The sequence below is a fragment of the Mustela nivalis genome, assembly GCF_964662115.1.
Source record: "Mustela nivalis genome assembly, chromosome: 10".
Lineage (NCBI taxonomy): Eukaryota > Metazoa > Chordata > Mammalia > Carnivora > Mustelidae > Mustela > Mustela nivalis.
In genome coordinates this window covers 2593155-2614614 of record NC_139029.1, presented here as the reverse complement: position 1 = coordinate 2614614, position 21460 = coordinate 2593155, and positions in this window count along the sequence as shown.

Sequence of the window (21460 nt, the reverse complement as noted above, 5' to 3'; positions counted from 1 at the left end):
CCTCAGGGAGGTGCTCCTGAGAACGCCGTCACTCTGAGAGACAGTTGAAACGCTCTGCTGTCAGGACAGATGTTGGACAGATGTTGTCTCAGGGTGGGGGACTTACCGGGGTCTGGATTACCCCATGTCTCTGCTCATGCTCTACCGCTTTGGAAATGTGCGTTGGCAAAGCCATTACGGAGCCCCCGGGAAAGAGTTTCTGGTTGCCGCAAACGTATTTCTTTTTCTCCGCTCGCCAAGGAGAGATCTCCATTTCCTTTGTGGGTCAGTTCACAAACCTCGATAAGTCATAAGCTCGGAGGAAAACTCTAGTGAGGAGATGTTTACTTTTCGTTCCTGGACTACCAGAGCTGGTTTTATTAATACAGACCTCATAATTTCTACATCTGCAAAAGCGGTGTACGTTAATGTGCAGGAAAGATCAGACCCAGGACACAGCTCGTCATGCTCCATAAACATTTAATGGAAAACAAAATGCACTCTTCAGAAGATCAATACTGTTATTCTCTTTCAGCAAACTGTGAATTATTGTTTTCATAAAATAGTAATAATGCCAGCATATTGATATTGAATGGGGACCTGGTCTGTTGTCAAAAATAAAATCATACTTAATCTTTTAATGCCTTCCTACATAAACACCCACGTCAGGGACTGGGGCATCTGTCACTCTCTAAAGAGTAGGAACCAGGTGATACTTTGGCTGCTATGTTCTTTGTTGTCTCAGTGGCACCAACGCTTAGTGGTGCATGACTTTTTCCCAAGCGGTCAGGAGTCAAAGACCCACACGTGACTCCCCACGGACATTGGAGGAGCCCTGGAGATGTGTGTGTGAAGAGGGAGATGGGCATGGAGGAGAGAAGCACCAGGGGCTGGGGAGACGTGGCTGGTAGCCTCGATTGTCCCTTCCAACCTTAACCCCCATGACCCCATGGTCCTGCCCTGGGTCATACTCCCTTCACGGACGAGGCACGGCAGCCCCTCAGCCTGCAGCTTGTCACACGGCACGGTCATCAGGTCTCCTCTCTGAGACCCAGACCCACGCACAGCAACACGCTTCCCCCAGATTCCACGTCCAGTGCCAGGACCGGCTTCTCGTAGGCGAATCTCCTCACCACATTGGCTCAGTGTCGTGTCTCCGTGTTGGTGACTGAACACACAGACTCCAAAAGCGTGAGCTGCTTCCGGTCTGAAAACTTGTGAAATTTGGACAGATTGACCATGACGCTGGCATGAAGTGACGACAGCCTGAGGTTGCCTCCTGGTGCCCTTCCTTCACCCCAGCTGGAATCCAGATGACCAGGTCACCCCTGAATCCACTGGGCTGGCAGGCACGGGAACCGGGTAGGGGGGGGGGTTGGGCAGGGCTGCAGGCAGGCGGGGGCCTGGCTGTAAACAGCTGTGCAGGGTGTGATCCCCTCTGGGTCGCCATGAGTCCAGGGTGTGGACAACGGTCCCACAGACCCCCTTGGAGGAAGGCGGCGCTCCAGCCCCGCACCTCACCTCCCGAGGCCTCCTGGCTCCCCAGGTCCCCAAAGGACTGGGTGCAGGTAGAGGGAGGACTGAGGGCCACTGCCCCGGAAATCCCAAACTCGGTGTCCACATAGGCTTGGAGGGAAGCAGTCCTGCCCTTGTGCCTGGTTTCTGGACAGGAAGCTGACGCCCTCCCACTGCTGCCCATCAGAGCAGGGACAGCTGAGCACCAAGCTCCAGACGGACCTCCAGGCCCAAGGATCAGGACGGCCATGAGTGGTCAAAGAAAACTAACAATGCGCCCAACGGGCCCGCACTCCCTGTGAGGAAGACACAGGACCCCCAGGCCAAGGCAGAGCAAATGAGATGCAACGAGGAACAACGTGGTAAGCAGACCCCGAGGAGGACACCGGAGGAGCAGACGTGCCACACTGCGACTGGGGGAGCAGGAGGTCAGAGGGAGTCGCCGTCAGGCGTCCACTTAGTGGCTTAAGCAGAGCCTGCGCACGGGGACCCCAGGGCCCAATGGGGCCCACCGCCTGTCTTTGTAAATCAAGTCTGATTGGAGCGCAGCCACGCCCGTGCCTACTTGTATGATCTAGGTCAACAGAGCTGAGGGAGGGGACGGGCCGCAGGGACCGCGGAGTCTAAAGCGTTCACCTGGCCCTTTGCAGATAAAGCTCTCCGACGGCTGGCCTAGAAGATGAAAGGAAAGAAAAGACTCGAGCAAAAGCCAGAGATGAAAACATTAGATAAAAACTGATGATTTCGAGTTCTCATCCCAAGCCCTACTGTAAGAATTATCAGGAGTTGCAGGAGAAGAACAAGGATCAGATGAAGACGGGCAACACTGAGAAAAGGCACAGAAGTCAGGCGGCTTGGGTGAGCGGGAGGGACCCTCCACGGGGAGGGGGTTTCGCTTGCTGCTCGGCCCCAGGAGCCTTGGACAACCGCACACGCAGCAGCTTTGCTCAGTCAGCGTCTGCAGGGCTGGATCCCTCCCCTGCGGCATCTGAGATGCTGTCCCTCTTCACTCACCTCTTCTTCCCGGGAAGCTGACCTGGTTGAACAAAATATACAGGCTTTTTAGCCTTCCAGCTTTGTATTGGGTTCTGCCAAAGGACCCGGAGGGCACAGGCAGATCAGAGGGATGGTAAATGACAGACCGCGGCTACTGCCAGGACTGCCCTCTGTAGCTTCCGGGAACTCGCTGCCCTCCTGGCTTCGGGGTGACGAGCGAACAACTTCCAGCACTTTCCAGCCCACCTTCCTCACCATTCTGTGAGCCTCTGTTACTCTGCCTCGCCTTTACACATTCTCCCTTTTTAGGCCCCCCACTCACCCCTCAAGAGCTGACGTATGTCCATAAGTTTCATTCTGAGAAAATACACACCACGTAAAATGTGCCACGTGAAACAGTTTTAAGTGTATGATTTAGTGGCATAAGAACGTTCACATTATGTGACCATCACCCCGTCCACCTGCAGAACGCCCTCCTCTTCCCAACGTCCTCCTCTGGCTGCAGGAAACAGGGAGCCCCCAGCCCCACCCCAGCCCCCCCCCCCCGCCCTCTCCTCTCCGTCGCTATGGATAGGAGTGCGCCGGAAGCCAATAAAACGTCTACAGGTTAACAAGGAGATTTCCACGTGTGAGGATATTCTATGCCATCTCTTGGAAGGATATGCTCTTTGCAGTTTTCTGTTTGCCTGTTCTACACCTAAAAGGTGCTTAAAATATGGTTCAACAATTTTACAATGACCTCTGCTGCGTATGACGATCAATCCTGTCACAGAGTCAGTCTGCTGGTGCTAACGTAGCCCACTCCCACTCGGAAACCCACCTCAGAAGCCAGCCCCTCCCGTGCTGCTGTCGACAATCTGAGATGCTCTTTTTTCACTTCTGACAAAACCCCTGGGATTATATCTGTCCCCTTTATCACCTACCTAGCAACAGAAGTCAGCATAGAAGCAGCGTAACTAAACACACACAATAACAAGGAAAGGGAAAGGGGGCTGCATTGGCCTCAGGCTCATCCTGCTGTGGGAGCGAAGCCGTCTGACGAACCTGGAAAGACCACGGGGGAGGAAGGACTGCACTTGACAGGTGAGAAAAATCTCCAACGTGCCAGAATGCAGGCTCCATCCGCGGTTTAGTGTTTAAATATGGCATAACCTTGAACATGCACACACACGGAGTTAAATATACATGTACAACGATTGAGTGAGTGGGCATGTGTAGAACAAGCAAATAACTGACAAATATCAATTCTTGAAATAGAAAGGGCTGCTTGCGGGCTGGGGCGAACACGCCGGCAGACCACGAAACCATGTTGGCAGAGCTGAGCGTGGGCGAGAAGGGGCGGGAGAAGGTGGAAGTGTGCTGGTGGGTCACCTAGGTCGGGTGCCTTGTTTTCATACAACAACAAAGAAATGCTTGCTAGATTATGAATAGAGCAGATGGAAAGTTCTTTGGTATCAGTTATGTAGTGCTGCATGACAACGGCCCCCAGAACATAACGGCTCAAAACAGCAATGATTGGTTATTTCTCATGGTTCATGGTTTACCTGAGGTTGCTCCTCTGACTGCATGAAGCAAGGGCTTGAGGACCACTGGCTTCTCCCTCTCTGCAGCTGTCAAGGTCCCTCAGCGGGTCTCCACTGGGTCCCTCACCCTCGAAGGACATAGCCTGAGCCTCCATGGACAGGTACAGGACCAAGGCGGCAGGGTCAGAAGTCCCTAAGTCCAGTCCACAGCTCTGCAATTTGCACATCACCTGTCCCCCCAACTCCACTTGGTTGAGTGAAGTTCCAAGCCCAGCTCAGATTCTAGGCGATGAGACACTGAGGCCATCTCCTGATGGGGGGCACAGTTGTACCTCATTGCTTCTACACACCATGGGTGGGTGAGAGTCCCCTGGAGCCCTTGTTACATGGCTCCATCACAACGTTCAAATGAACAAGGGCAAAGAGAAATCAATAGTAATTCCGTCATACTTGGAAAAGTAACAAGGAAGAACAAAGTAAGAGCATCAACAGAAAACAAGACGGGAAGACTGAGGTCCGTTGTGGCACTTGTGTTGGGGTTGACCATGGCAGTCCAGTCTTCAAGCAGGAATTGGGTGAACATAAAGAACAAACACAAAAAACAATAGTATTAAATATTGTTAAAGGAAATGCAACATATCAGCAAAAAAGGCACACACATTTTATTTTAAATAATTTAAATAGTGTTTGCTCCAGTAATACAAGTTTGACCAAATGTTTTAAAAATCTATTAACCTAATCCATTGTATCAGAAAATAACAGAGGAAAAACAAGATCAAACTTGTGATGCTGAATAGGCAATTATTAAAATTTAGATACCACCAATAATGAAAATACAAAAAACACTAAACAAAGAACTCCTTAAATATGATAAAAACTTAACTCAAAGCAGTACCAAATGTGAACAAATATTACATTATTCAAAGTGGCAAAAACACTACAACTGCCTTAATTAAATGGTAATGAAGAGGTTTCATTGTCGCCGTTTTCGTTCAACATTGTTTTGGTGTTGCAGAAAAGGCAATGATACGAGAAATGAACACACAGGGTAAACATCGGAAGAGGAGAGATAAAACAATTATTTTTTGTTCAGTTGTTTTTTGCCAATGTCATTGCACAGTTGGAAAACCCAGGACGAGTTAAGGAAACAAAGTACTGGGATTAAGAAAGAAATTTGATAAGATGGGTGAGTGGGTGAGAAATGTATAAAACTCAATGACTTTTTCTCTATTTTAGCCATAAGCACCTGAAGAAAATAAGCCACAGAAGAGACATGGGACTTACATGGAGAGCAGAGAGAGTGGGACAGAGACAGAGAGATGGAGCTATGAAGAGACAGAGAGAAGGAGAGGTGGAGAGATGGAGAGGCATTTTGCGCTCTGCAGTGTTTGGTTGGTTGGTTGGGTGGGTGGTTGGGGTGGTCGGTTGGTTGGGTGGGTGGGTGGGTGGTTGGTTGGTTGGGTGGGTGGGTGGGGTGGTCGGTTGGTTGGATGAGTGGGTGGGGTGGTTGGTTGGTTGGGTGGGTGGTTGGGGTGGTTGGTTGGGTGGGTGGGTGGGTGGTCGGTTGGTTGGGTGGGTGGGTGGTTGGGGTGGTCGGTTGCTTGGGTGGGTGGGGTGGTCGGTTGGTTGGGTGGGTGGGTGGGGTGGTCGGTTGGTTGGGTGGGTGGTTGGGGTGGTCGGTTGGTTGGGTGGGTGGGTGGGTGGTTGGTTGGTTGGGTGGGTGGGTGGGGTGGTCGGTTGGTTGGATGAGTGGGTGGGGTGGTTGGTTGGTTGGGTGGGTGGTTGGGGTGGTTGGTTGGGTGGGTGGGTGGGGTGGTCGGTTGGTTGGGTGGGTGGGTGGGGTGGTCGGTTGGTTGGGTGGGTGGTGAGTTGGGGTGGGTGGTTGGTGGGGTGGGTGGTTGGTCGGTTGGTTGGGTGGGTGGGTGGGGTGGTCGGTTGGTTGGGTGGGTGGGTGGGGTGGTCGGTTAGTTGGGTGGGTGGGTGGGTGGTTGCGGTGGTTGGTTGGGTGGGTGGGTGAGTGGTTGGGGTGGTTGGTTGGGTGGGTGGGTGGTCGGTTTGGGGTATTTTGTTGGAAGTTTAGAATAAACCCTTGAGGTTCTTGTAGAAAAGTTGGTACTGGGAATAGCTGAGAACAGACATCTGTATTCAGGAGACATCAGAGCAGACTGCAAGGAATTCACTCAAAGGTTCTGGTGAAGGGATTTTATGAAGATCTAGAAAAGGTTCTCGGTGTGGGGAACATTTCACTCTCCTGGGAGGAAAATGGACTAGTAAATGATGCTAGTGCCATCGTTTCTGGAAGAAAATGAAACTGAACTCCTCTTACACTTTCTCACAGAAAACATGAGTTACCAATGTGTTAAATACAGCTGCAAAAATTATGAAACAGCTAGGAAAAGAGATACTATCTCAAACAGAAAACCCAGAAATTCAGATTATAGGAAGAAATACAGATTTGATGAAGAGCAAAGCTTCTGATGGCAAGGAGTTAAAAGTAAAAACAGGGATTTCAAAAATGTTTGCAGGGAATCTGACAGGCAAAGGGTTAACAACTGTAATGTAAAAGTCTCTTAAAAATTAACAAGTACTGGCAAGACAACCCAATCGAAAATGGGCCAAGTATTTCAGTCGGCAATTCAGAGATGAGCAAATCCAAGTGATTACAAATGGGGGAAGAGTCTCTTACTCATTAGCAGTCAGGGAAATGCAATTTGAAGTTAAAATGAGATCTCTCTTTACAACAATCAGGCCATAAAAATTAAGAACTTTAACATTTCCTGTTGGCAAAATACTCCAGAGAGAGTCTCGGCACCAGTTTCTGGTATGAACATGAATCTGCACAGCCGTTTGGAAAACACTTGACGGCATTAAATAAAAATAAAAATATAGATCCCATCCTGTCCCCTAAAAGTACAAATGCCAGTACCCAGAGTGTTTAATGTACCAAACTAAACCAAACTGAGCAGAGAAACCTTCATGCCTCCGAGAAAGAAAAGGCTGGAAGAGAAGACGTACAATCACACTAATGAAACAGGAAATGCCATGCAGGGGTTAAAAGAAAGAGCTAGTTGTACCAAGACCTCATTTCAGAAGGCAGTGGCAGAAGTTTTGACGTGCATGAGAATATGGGTATGTTTGTCAAGAAAAGATTGGTGAAAAATAGGAAAGGGCAGACCGTGATTTGCAAACGCGGGTTAACGTGGGTGGGTTGGGAATGCGGTGGTTAATGGGGAAGGACAATGGGGCTGGGGGATAGGAGGGAAGGGGGGCGGGGACTGTCTCTGCATGTCTGGGCCATTTCTCCTCTTAGGGTCTTCTCTCATCATCTTGAAAACGGGGCAATAATTGTATCTACCTATTGGCCTGCTTAGAGGATTCAATGAGATAATCCATGTGTATTCAGAAAGCACTATTTTCTGTTATTAAAATTACTTATAAGACAAAGAGAAGCCACTAATGCTTTTTTAAAATTTATCTTTGACTTGTGCTCCTAATAAAAACCACGCACTAATACTAGAGTTCTTTTTAGTGGAGCCTCTTTGGTTTTCTAGGTATATAATCATAATACATGGGGAGGGGACTTTTATTTCCTCTTTGTCTTGATTTTGAAAATTTTCTTATCTTAGTACATTCTTAAAAATTTTACAAGGCTGGTGAATAATAATGGTTCCTGATTTTAATGAATTGAGTTGTTCATAATTCAGAATCATCACTGATGCTTGTTTCAAAAAAAATAAAGGTGGTCATATTTAACTAGTTTCTTCTAAAAAGCAATCGCTATGTTTAGTTAGATGTCTTCTTAGGATCTTTATATGACTTTGTTCCCCCTTTAATATGTTGAGGGAAAAATTTAGTTACTTTTTTAAAAAATGGTGTATTTCCAAAAAATAAACCATGTTTCTTTTTTTTTTTTTTTAAATGAACCCTGCTTGGTTATTGAGTTTTATTCTTTTGATACACTTCCAACTTTGAATTCGCTAAGGCATTGTTTGGAATAGCCATATGGACATTGATAAATGGGGCTGGTCTGTAAGTATCTTTCTTTGTACTACATTTTGTATTGCGGTTTCAGAGTTAAGGTGCGCTGTTCAGAGGAGCTGTGTGCTTTTGGAAATTCAAAAAGATACAGATGAGGCAGGTAGAGCTGAGAACCAGCCATCCCGGGGTCATGCTGTACCCTTGGCATGGGTGTCTCCACCTATCGGCATCATGGACAAGCCTGTGTCCCCCCAGAGGGAACATGCCTTTATAAGTAGTGTGAAAGCACCTCAAGGGCTAGAGATAGCCAGGATATCAGAACTGCTAATTTCCCATACTTGCATATGTCTTAAAAGTGATTAAGTTATACTGGAATCGACTGTTCTTTAGGTATCAGAACCTAACTATGAATTCGTTTACTCTCGTGATCATGGTTCCTGTACAAATAGTACATCTTCAGGCATCTTTCTTAACTTTTTCTTCTCTAGTTTTCTATTTTTTTTCTGGGGTCAGTTTTGGTATCATCTGTATTTTTGAAAATTTCCATAGAAATGGAAGCACCGTTACCTAAAGAAATGTGTCAGATTTTTTTTTCAGTGGCAGTGGTTATAGGGGAAAAATCTTAACACAAAGGTAATGCCCAGTCATAGGGCAGTGATTAGAATCTGCTGTGGCGTGTCAGAGGTGTGGAATACCACGCAGCCGTTCAAAAGAATGAGGAAAATTAGATGGGTCTTGGTCATGCGTTGCAACGGGTAAAGAGTAAGATTCAGAAAAGTACATGTGACATGATCTCAGTTTGTGAAAAAAGCAATGGTCAAGAAACTCCTCCAGAGATTGGGCCTGGGGTCACACTGCCTGCCTGCATCTGAGTATCTGAGTTGTACTGTGTGAGCTGGGACACATGGTTTAATCTCTCTGTACCCCTGAGTCTTCACGTGCAATCATGGAAGTCAGCTCGGATACCATCGTGAAGATTAAATAGAATATACTTAGAGCCAGTGTCAAGTGTAAAATAAACACACCGTATGAGTCAACTTTGTTTCAGGAGTGTGTGTCAGTGTAAACACAGTCACATATGTGATCACACGAACACAAGAAAGGCATGAGTGGGCGCACATCAAATGACTTGGGGGAAAGGGTCGTTGGTGGGAAGAAACAGACTCTAGATCGAAACCAATAGGAATGGTGAGTCCCTTTGATGTAGAACTCTACATACATGTGCATGTACGTACCTGTGTAGAAATGGGTGAAAGATTGTCACTAAGCATATTAGAAACAAGAACGAAATGTTGCAAAAAGGATATGTAGAAAAAGCTCCTTTATTCACTTAAAAGGAAAAGAAGAGGAACAATTTCTGCCAGGAGTAGGGGAATATCCAAACCAGGGTGCCAGGAGACTTGATAGCTGTATTTTCTTGAATGGAAGAAAAATTGAGAAAATGTCTTTCTCCTATAGAAACAAACACACAAACACATGTGTGAAGGAGGGGTGAGTCGTTCAGTAGCCAAAGGTCGGAGAACACCTGTGCATTTGCAGGATCTGTTCTTCAGCTGGGCTTTATGAAGCCCATGTGATCGCGATGACAGTGGTCACTCAGCAGCCACCATAGCACGAGTGCGGATCCTGGCACCTGCTCCTGGGGCCAGGTACTGTGGCTAATGGACTCTGTGGGAGTCACTTTATGAACCCCTTAGAATCTGAGGATCTCACATTTCCATCATCTTATGGGGAGACACCATTATTATTTTCTAAGTTTTCATTTTAAGTTCAGTGCAGTTAACCTGCAGTGTTGTATTCGTTTGGGGTGTACAATACAGTGAGTCAACATTTCTATACATCCTCCGTGCTCATCCTGAGAAGTACACTCTTCAATCCCCATCACCTGTTTCCCCCTGCTCCTCCAGCTCTCCTCTGGTAATGATCAGTATGTTCTCCCGTAACTAAGAGTCTGGGCCTTGATTTCTCTCTCCTGTTTCCCTTTGTTCAATCGTTTTGTTTCTTAAATTCCACATATGAGCGAAATCATATGGTGTTTGTCTTTGTCTCACTGACATATTTTGCTTAGCTCCATCCATGCTATTGAAAATGGCAAGATTTTATTCTTTTCATGGACGAGAAATGTGTCATTGTATATATACGAACCGCACCGCACCTTCTTTACCATTCTTCCGTCGATGGACACTTGGGCTGCCTCCGTAATGCGGCTGTTGTAAACAATGCTGTTCTAGATGTAGGGGTGCGTGTATCCCTCTGAATTAGTGTTTTTGTATTTGGGGGTAAATACCCAGCAGTGTGATGACTAGATCATAGGATAGTTCTATCGTTAACATTTTGAGGAATCGCCACACTGCTTTCCAGACTGGCTGCACCAGCTTGCATTCCCACGAACAACGCAAGAGGGTTCCCCTCTCTCCACATCCTTGCCAACATATTTTGTTTCCGGTGTTGTTAATTTTAGCCGTCTGACTGGTAAGAGGCGATACCTCATTGTGGTTTTGATTTGCCTTTCCCTGATGATTAATGATGCTAACTATCTTTTCATGCATTTGTTGGTCATCTGTATGTCTTCTGTGGAGAAATGTCTGTTCATGTCTCCTGTCCAGTTTTTAACTGGATTATCTGTTTTGTGCATTGAGTTGTACCAGTTCTTTGTATATTTTGGATCTAACCCTTTATTGGATATATCATTTGCAATAATCATCTCCCATTCCATAGGTTACCTTTTTATTTTGCTATTTTTTTTTTTTTTTTTTTGCTGTGGAGAAGCTCTTAACTTTGATATAGTCCCAAAATTTTATTTTTACTTTTGTATCCTTTGCCTTAGGAGATGTATTTAAAAAAAAAAAAAATGTTGTTATGGGTGATGTCAGAGTGATTACTGCCTGTGTTCTCCTCTAGGGTTTTTATGGTTTCAGGTCTTACATTTGGGTCTTTAATCCATTAAAAATTTTTTTTTAATGTATAGGAAAGTGGTCCAATTTCATTCTTTTGTGTGTGGCCATCCAGTTTCCCCAGTACCATTTGTTAAAGAGATTGTCTTTTTCCCCATTGATTATCCTTTCCTGCTTTGTTGAAGCATGACCATGTAGTTGTGGGATTTATTTCTGGGTTTTCTATTCTATTCTATTGATCTATGTGTCTATTTTTGTGCCAGTACCATACTGTCTTGATAACTGCAACTTTGTAACATAGCCTGAAGTCCAGAGTTGTGTCTCCAGCTTTGCTTTTCTTTTTCAGGATTACTTTGGTTATTCAGGATCTTTTGGAGCTCCATACAAATTTTAATATTCTTTTCTCTAGTTCTGTGAAAAATGCTCTTTGTGACTGCATTAAGTCTGTAGATTGTTTTGAGTAGTATAGACGTTTTAACAATATTTGCTCTTCTAATCCATGAATATGGAATGACTTTCCACTTCTTTGTGCCATCTTCAATTTCTTTCATCAATGTTTTATAGTTTTCAGAGTACAGGTCTTTGAACTCTTTGGTTAATTTTATTCCTAGGGATTTTATTATTTGGGGTACAATTGTAAATGGGATTGTTTTCTTATTTTCTCTTTCTGCTGCTCCATCATTGATGTATAGAAATATAGATTTTTGTACTTAGAAACAACAGATTTTTCTCATACCCACTTAAGCCCCCATGTTGCATCACCACTTCCTCATATCAGGGAGATCATATGATAGTGGTCTTTCTCTGCTTGACTTATTTCGCTAAGCATGATACGCTCTAGTTCCATCCATGTTGTTGCAAATGGCAAGATTTCATTTAATCTCACAAAACAAACTGAGGGTTGCTGGGGGGAGGGGGTTTGGGAGAAGGGGGTGGGATTATGGACATTGGGGAGGGTATGTGCTTTGGTGAGTGCTGTGAAGTGTGTAAACCTGGTGATTCACAGACCTGTACCCCTGGGGATAAAAATATATGTTTATAAAAAATAAAAAAATAAAAAAAAGACACTATTAAAAAAAAAAGAAACAACAGATTTTTGTGCATTGATTTTATATCATGTGACTTTACTGAATTAATCTATCAGTTCTATTAGGTTTTTCAAAATATTTATTTATTCATTTAGGAGAGACAGAGGGAGGAAGAGAGCATAAGTAGGAAGGGCAGAGGGAGAGAGAATTTAAGCAGACTTTGTGCTGAGTGTGGAACCCAAGGCGGGACTCAATCTCATGACTCTGAGATCCCCACCCATGCCCAAATCAGGAGGCTTAACTGACTGAGAAACCCAAGTGCCCAGTTCTAATAGTTTTTTTTTTTCCTATATAGATAGCATGTTATCTACAAATAATAAAGTTTTACTTCTTTCTTACCAGTTTTGAAGACTTTTATTCCTTTCTCTTATCTGAGTCCTGTGGCTAGGACTGCCAGGACTATGTTGAATAAAAGTGGTGAGACTGCACATCCTTCTCTTCTTCCTGACTCTAGAGGAAAAACTCTCAGTTTTTCCCCATTGAGGATGATGTTGACTGTGGGTTTTTCATACAAGGCCTTGATTATGTGGAGGTATGTTCCTTCTAAGCCTACTGTGTTGAAGCTTTTTTTTTTTTTTTTATCATGAATGGGTATTATACTTTGTCAAATACTTTTTCTGCATCTATTGAAATGATAATATGCCTTTTATCCTTTCTCTTATTGATGTGATGTAGCACATTGATTGATTTGCAAATAGTGACTATTATCTTGGGAATAAGTCACACTTGATTGTGGTGAATGTTTTTTTTTCTTTCTTTCTTTTTTTTTTTTTTTAACATTCTGGTTTCCTAGTAATTTGTTAAGGGTTTTTGTATCTATGTTGATCAGAGATATTGGCTTGTTGTTCTCTTTAATATTAGTGTCTTTATCTGATTTTGGTATCAGGGTGATGCTGGCTTAATAGAATGAATTTGTAAGTTTTCCTTCCTCTCCTAATATTTAGAATAGTTTGAGAAGAATAGGTATTAAGGCTTCTTTAAATGACTGGTAGGATTCACCTGTAAGACCATCTGGTCCTGGACTTTTATTTGTTGGGAGATATTTGATCACTGCTTCCGTTTTATTGCTGGTAATTGGTCTGTTGAATTTTTTTGTTGTTGTTTCTTCCTGCATCCGTGTTGGTAAGTTACATGTTTCTAGGAATTTATCTATTTCTTCTAGGCTGTTCAATTTTTTGGCATGTAATTTTTCATAATGTTCTCTTGGAATCCTTGGTATTTCTGTGGTGTCAGTTACTATTTGTCTCCTATTTCATGATTTTGCTTATTGGGTCCTCTCTCCCTCTCTTTCTTTATATATGTCTGGCTAGAGGTCTATCAATTTTGTTGACCTTTTCAAAGAACAAGTTTTTGGTTTCATTGATGTGTTCTTCAGATTTTTTTTTGTTTCTGGGTCATTTATAGCTGCTCTAATCTTCATTAGGTCCTTCCTTCTACTGGTTTTGGGTTTTGTTTGTTCTTCTTGTCCCAGCTGCTTTAGGTGTAAGATTAGACGGTGTATTTAAGGTTTTTCCTGTTTCTTGAGGTAAGCCTGTATTGCTATAAACTTCTCTCTTAGAACCACTTATGCTGCATGCCAAAGAGTTTGAACTGGTGTAGTTTCATTTGTTTTCATGCAATTTTAAAATTTTTTCTTTGATTTTTTGGTTGAACCAATCATTGTTTTGTAACCTGTTGCTTCCCTTCCACGTGTGTGTGTGTGTGCTCTTTCCCGATTGTTTTTTTCTTGTGGTTGATTTCTGGTTTCATAGCATTATGCTCAGAAAAGATGCACGGCATGATTTCAACCTTTATGAATTTGTTGAGGTTGGATTTGTGGCCTAATATGTGGTCTATTCTGGAGAATATTCCACATGCACTTGAAAAGAATGTGTATGGAGAGACACCATTATTGTATGGCTATTGAGAGAGGAGGAAATGGAGGCCCAGGAAATGGGGACCAGGACATGCAGGTAGGAGAGGCTTTGTCCAACATTCAAATCCACATCACCTGACTCATAATACTTCTGGGTGGCTCTGACTCTTCCATTCAGCTCAGGTCCTGATCTCTTGACCTGTGGGATCCAGCCCTGAGTCAGGCTCCGTGCTTGGATAGATAGTCTTTCTCTCTCTGCCCCTTTCCGTGTTCTCTCTCACTCTTTCTCTCTCTCAAATAAATAAATAAATCTTCTGAAAATTTACATGAAATGTTTCTCTCTGTAGCTTCTTGAATAGACCTAGTCTCAGCTGGTCTAAAGGAGACAAAGATTTACGAAATGTGTTTCGCTTATTTACCAAGATTATCTTTAGCATCTTAAGAAATAGGACCAGCGAAAGCAAACCCTTAATGAAATGAAATGAGACATTGTATTAATAAATATTTGGGAATTGTTTGCCAAGAGAATCCTCCCTTATATTGCAAAACAGAAGCAAAACATGCCTCTGAGCTGAATCAATTTTTTTGGAAAAAGTTTTGTGGATCACAACCACATCTTGTGAAATTTCCCTGACCAAGTAATTTTTTGCTGTGGGGAAAATCCCCAATCAAGACTGTTCTTCAATACTCTCCAAACACCTCACTTTATCTTATATAAGGTAATTTCATTTTGGAGTTGACAATATTATGAAGTTGGAACAAATCCCAGGGACCCAGAAATAAAAACACTTAAAAGTTTGTGACATCTGTTTTTATTAAAAGTTGACATCATTTATCAAATAATATTTATAGCTACCCCTTTCTCCAGTTCAAGAGGGGTCTGGGCCCAAGAGAAATCATTGCTTATTGGCTTAAGCTGTAAAAGAGCCACAGTGGACCCACATCCTGAAATAACAATGAGCTGAAGGAATTTCAGACCCTGCAAAACTGCGCTCCACCCTGGAGCTCCATCCTGGCAACCCACATGTTCGTGCTCTGAAGCACGGATGTTTACTCCAGGTGCAGAGTTTGGACTAAAGTATAGATCCTATCAACCATTGACAGTATCAATCAACTATTGACAGAATCTATCAACTGTTGACAATATCTATCAAACATTGACAGTATCAGTCAACCATTGGCAGTATTTATCAACCGTATATCATTTCTCATGCTCCAGTCCTTTATATTAACTTATAAAAAGGCATTGAAGAGTCTAAATGATGGCAACACTCAGACAATACTTTATGGAGCTTTAATCTGGGTGGTCCCTGGCTTATGGTATTTCTTAAGTGCCACTTATGACCTCTCTCTTAACAAGCCCATCTCTGTGTCTTTGAAAACCCAAGTAGGAGTGATAAATGAATTTTACCCAGGATGTGCCTAAACACCTATGTACTCCTTCTAGGGTGTGAACAGAAAGGATACTCACCTGCCATGGTGACAGGGTGACCTTAAATGTAGCTCTTCCCATCAACCTTCCTGTCTCAGTCTTCACCCCGATGATGAACATTTTCCACATCATGCATTCACTCCTTCCTTTTCTTCAGAGTATTGCTAAATATTCACATGTCCATAAACAATAGGTTTGGTTCTACATGTTTCAAAGCATTTACTGATCCATGATATATGGGGTCCATGCTAGTCCAAGCTACCCATCATCTCTCCCCTAGATATGCCCAATAAACTTCTATAACTTCTCTCCTTTGCCTATGCCTCCTCTTTGCTGAAGACTCTTCCATCACAGGATCAAAGCCACATTCCTCATATAGCAGCTCTCCAAACCTCACCCACCTCTTCCATCTTCCAAGCTCCCAGGTCTCCATCCCTAGGCTTCCACTCCTGCTATTTTCTGCATTGTTCACTCTGCTTCCAGACTCTTCTTTTATTTTTTAATTTTTATTTATTTTTTTAAAATTTCTTTTCAGTGTTTCAGAATTCATTGTTTATGCACCACACCCAGTGCTCCATGCAATCTGTGTCCTCCATAATACCCACCAGGCTCACCTAATCCCCAACCCTCCTTCCCTTCCAACACCCTCAGTTTGTTTCTCAGAGTCCACAGTCTCTCATGGTTCATCACCCCCTCCGATTTCCCCCAATGCACTTTTCCTTTCCTTCTCCTAGTGTCCTCCATGTTATTCCTTATGCTCCACAAGTAAGTTAAACCAAATGATAATTGACTCTCTCTGCTTCACTTATTTCACTCAGCATAGTCTCCTCCAGTCCTGTCCACGTTGATACAAAAGTTGGGTATTTATCCTTTCTGATGGAGGCATCATACTCCATTGTTTTTATGGACCATATCCTCTTTATCCATTCATCCGTTGAAGGGCATCTTGGTTCTTTCCACAGTTTGGCAACTGTGGCCATGGCTGCTATAAACATTGGGGTGCATATGGCCCTTTTTTTCACCAATCTGTATTTTTGGGGTAAATACCCAGTAGTGCAATTGCAGGGTAATAAGGTATCTCTATTTTTAATTTCTTAAGGAATCTCCACATTTATCTCCAAAGAGGCTGCACCAACTTGCATTCGCACCAACAGTATAAGAGGGTTCCCCTTTCTCCACATCCTCTCCAACACATGTTGTTTACTGTCTTGTTAATTTTGACCATTCTAACTAGTGTAAGGTGGTATCTCAGTGTTGTTCTGATTTGACTCTCCTTGATGGCTAATGATGATGAACATTTTTTCATGTGTCTGTTAGCCATTTGTGTCTTCTTTGGACAATTGTCTGTTCATGACTTCTGCCCACAGACATGATTATCTGTTTTGTGTGTGTTGAGTTTGAGAAGTTCTTTATAGATCTTTGATATCAGCCCTTTGTCATTTGCAAATACTGTCATTTGCAAATATCTTCTCCCATTCCATGGGTTGCCTCTTTGTTTTGTTGACTATTTCCTTTGCTGTGCAAAGCTTTTGATCTTGATGAAGTCCCAACAGTTCGTTGTTGCTTTTGTTTCCTTTGCCTTTGGAGACATATCTTGAGAGAAGTTTCTGTGGCCGATGTTGAAGAGGTTAGTGCCTATGTTTTCCTCTAGGATTCTGATGGATTCCTGCCTCATGTTGAGGTCTTTTATCCATTTTGAGTTGATCTTTGTGTATGGTGTAAGAGAATGGTTGAATTTAATTCTTCTACACATAGCTGTCCAATTTTCCCAGCACCATTTATTGAATAGACTATCTTTTTTCCACTGGATAATTTTTCCTACTTTGTCGAAGGTTAGTTGACCATAAAGTTGAGGATCCATATCTGGGCTCTCTACTCTGTTCCACTGGTCTATGTGTCTGGTTTTGTGCCAGTACCATGCTGTCTTGGTGATCACAGCTTTGTAGTAAAGCTTGAAATCAGGCAACGTGATGCCCCCAGTTTTGTTTTTCTTTTTCAATATTTCCTTAGCAATTTGGGGTCTCTTCTGATTCAACTCTGGATGTTCTTCCAACATTCCCAGTATACTTGTACCTCATGGCTTTTGCATTTGCTATTATTCTCAGTTCCTGGAATGCCCTTCCCCAATATCCACGTGGTCCATTCTTACCCTTCTTGGTCTTCACTCAATATTACCTTCCCCTGAGGCCTTTTGGACTGAAATTTAAATGATGTTCCTTCCTGTCTGCCTTCCTCCTTGGTGTCTTCCAGCACTTAGCTCCATGTGACAAGTAATACTTAATCATGTGTGTATTTATTTCCACCAGAATGTAAAGTTTATGAAGGTTAAGATGATGTGTGTGTGTCTACTGTGTGTGTCCACACCTATACGCCTAGTGCTTGGAAGAGGGCCTGGTACTTGGTGGACCCTCAATACATAAATGTTTTGAAGAACAAAGTCTTCTCTGAAGTATGCATTCTTCTATAACTTGCCTTTTCTTGGTCTTGGTGTGAATCCTTCCTGCTGAGCTTTGTACCTCTGAGTCTCTAATCTCCATAGCTGTGTACTATTACAGAGTGAATGCACACACTTATGTACCCACCATCTTATGGATGGTCCTTTGGGGTGTTTTCACTTGTCTTGAGAACAAAGAATGCTGTCTGAAATATTCTTGTATGTTCCTCAGTAGACATGTACAAGAGTTTCCAGAACATTCCCCTCTGAGTTCACTTTAATCTACAAACCTTTTGAAATCCATTGTCTGGCACTAAGATGCCTCTATTTTCCTTCCCTTTGCAGATTGTGGTATTAATATTAAATGCTGCACCTTGACTATGAGCATCTTTTCTCTGAAAAAGTCCAATCTCATCTTAAAACCCAAGAGCCAGTCTCAGGCTGCCTGGACAGGACCTGGAATGAGTGAAAGGTTCTCCTTCAGCACCTGTGCCATTTCAACATCCAGGGGTGCTCCAGGGTTGATCAGGATGGTGATCGACCATGGCTTTCAGTCCTCCTGTCTTTAATTCTCCCAGCCTGTGCAGAGCCCCTGAGCCCTCACTGCTAAAATTGTTTGCTATTAGAAGAACCACAACGTGTTTTGCTATTATCTTGCCCCTGGGCATATTTAGTTGTCCCCATCGGTTCTGCTCACTGAGTCGGCCTCTTTGGGGAGTGATTCCTTCTCTCTACTCGGCTCTCCCTCTCACAATTTGCTCTCACAAAATGCATTTCATCCCCTTCTTTTACAGCCTCATCAGTCCAGCTTGTGACAGAAAGAGTGAGGCTGGCATGTGATGGAAGACCTGCAAAGAAGTCCTTTGAGCCCTGGACTTCCAGGAGATGTGTGTAATCCTTCCCAGGAATGATGCTGAGATGGCTGTACTCTGCAGACCCAATATTTGTGCTGTAATTCAGGGACAGCTGCCAGATTCATTGACTGGTTCAAGAGACAAACTAGAGAACCATTTTCTGCTCCAAATCATCTTAAGCTTTGCAAAGTGACACACTATTTTATAAGCATGTGTGAGGGCCTCACAGCACTCAAAAGTGGGGGAAAGAAAGTTATTAAGGTGTCTCTAGTGTCTTTATAGATGCATTTAGAAATTGACTTGGCTGTTGTAAACAAGTGCTGCCAAATAATACCAGGCTAAATGAAAATTTATACTTACCTTTCCCATAAAGTGCAGGACCCCGGCTTCTCCTCTGTTACCGGATGTTCCTCCGATGTCACTGGGATGCTTGGTGCTCAATGACTGCTGAGGCTCACTTCCAGATGCTTCCATTTTAGCCAGAAGGAAGGAAGGAAGGAAGGAAGGACAGATGGACCAAGCAGCTGGCATTTCCTTGCAGGCATAAGTTGGAATATATACATGTCCACAAGCCTCAAACCCTGCTAATCCCCAATCTCCAGCCAGATGGCCACATCCCAAGGTGAATATTATTCCTCTGGAAGAGGGGAGGAGTAGAATGATGACCTCCTGCCACACTGGACACAATTGCTTGTCTTGCTCCTATTCAGGCTCCACACTTTCCCTCAGGCTGGATAAGGAGGCAGAAGAGCCTGATGTTCTGTAGACAATGGCAGGAGAGACCTAGACACACGTCCCAGTTCTTCTCCAGCCAGACACTTTGGGCATGTGGTTTAGCTTTTTATCTTCAGCTACCTCTTCTGTAAAATGGAACCACAGACACTCCATCATAGAAATGATCTGTTGTTCAAATCAGTCTGACACATCATAAGTACTCAATAGCTATAGCTTCTCATTTGTTTTATTAAGAATATCCAAGCTCAAGACTCATGCAGTAACCCACTGAGGGAGCCCTGTGCACAGGGAAGGGTGTCCCTTGGAGGCATTGCTTGAGCTAAGACAAGATATCCTGTTTTCCTCAAGACTTCAGCTTGCATGGAACCCAGAAAATCTGGGTGCCAGGATCTCTCTCTCTTTTTCAATGATTTCTCAGGGAATACCCATAAAATGTTGCTTGGCCCTGAAATATATTCCACCTGGTATTACATAACAGGGATTTCAGGTTTCCTTTGACTCAGAAATACCTGGTGGCTCTGTTTTCACCACGTGGCCCTGGGCTTTCCTGGAGGTACCATGTCTTTCTGAGAGAGGAAACCATACCCCTGATGCAGAGATGGTGATGCCTTACATTTCTGGAGTATGGGTTATGATGAGAAATGTAATACATAGGTTTGGACATTGGTGTTGGAGTTGAACCTGGGTTTATGTTTTGTCTCAATGTTGGCTACATATCCCTGGGAAAATTAGTCTCTGGGCTGCGGTGCCCTCACCTTTAAAATGGCTCAAGGGTAAGACTCTCCTGTAAGACTGTGAAAACAGTTTAGAAGGAATGGGTGTCAGAGCTTGGAAAACAGTGCCTGGCATACAGCAAGTCTTCCCTGAGTGCTGACAACCAAGCTTAAAACCCTTAGAATCTTGGTGTTTGAGAGTAGGTGGGATGGAACCTTATAGCTCCCCTGCAGTACAAGGGGAGGCAGGTGCACCCTCTTTGGGTCCCATGGGACTGCCAGAGGGTGTGTCTGCCTTCCTTGTATCTCCATGACACTCAGCACTGGGTGGGATTCCACTTTCTTTCCTGTGATACCAACTCAGAGCCAAAGTATCTGCAGGAGTTCCTGTTCCTAGTTCCAGTGAGGCTGGCAAGGAGCCCTGTTTGTCTTACGCTCACCTCCTCTTTCAAGGCTCCATCTCACCTTGCTGGAGCTGCCATAACAAAGAAGCACAGATGGGGCAGTTGAAACCACAAAGATTTCTCTCTCACAGTCCTGGTGGCTTGAGGTCCAAGATCCAGGCTCTGGCAGGGCTGGTTGAGGACCCTGTCTCTGGAGTGTGGATGGTCATCCTCTCCCTGTGTCCTCATGGGGTCGTCCCTCTGCATGTGTCTTTGTGCCTTAATTCCCTCTTCTTTAAAGACACCAGTCTTGTTGGATTAGTGCCCATCCTAATGGGAAGCCATCACTTCTGTAGGGATCCTGTCTACACATAATAGTCACGTTCCCAGGTCCTGGGGCTTAGGACTTCAACATAGGAATTTGGGAAGAGACACAATTCCTTCTATAATACCAGGTTTCTGAGATTTTGATTTGCTTAACAGATGTGTTTGGGTGGGACTTTTTTTTTTCCCTATAAACCATTTCCCTATATTTTTTTCTTGACTAAAAAAAGAAAGAAAGAAAAAGAAAGAAAGAAAGAAAGAAAGAAAGAAAGAAAGAAAGAAAGAAAACCAAGGAGGTTTCCCCTCCCTTATTCAAATAAAATTTGCTTTCAGATATGAGTAAAGTGATAGGAAATGGAACCTGTGCCACTACAGATAAAAATGGTAATGATTTTAATAGTTCATTTTTGTTTTTGGTATTGAAATGAACGGGGAGAGAATGATCCTAGAACTCTGAGTCATTAGCTATCTGCTCACACAGCAGGCAACTGTAGAACTTTAAGAAAAAAACCCCAAACACTGCCGAGCACCTTTACCATCAGCTGTCAGCTATCATGCGAGGCTGCCCACCAGCATTGTGTGGTCGCTAATATAGCAACAAGCTTACCTCAGCTATTGGTTATTGATTTAAATCACAAGCATGTGGATTGAAATAGAGCCTCTGAGAATCCTTTTTGTAAATTCAGGTTATTTGCCACAGGAAAGTGAAGTTTAAAGTGGCAGGGAGAACTGGTTAAAAGGACCCAGAAGAGTATGC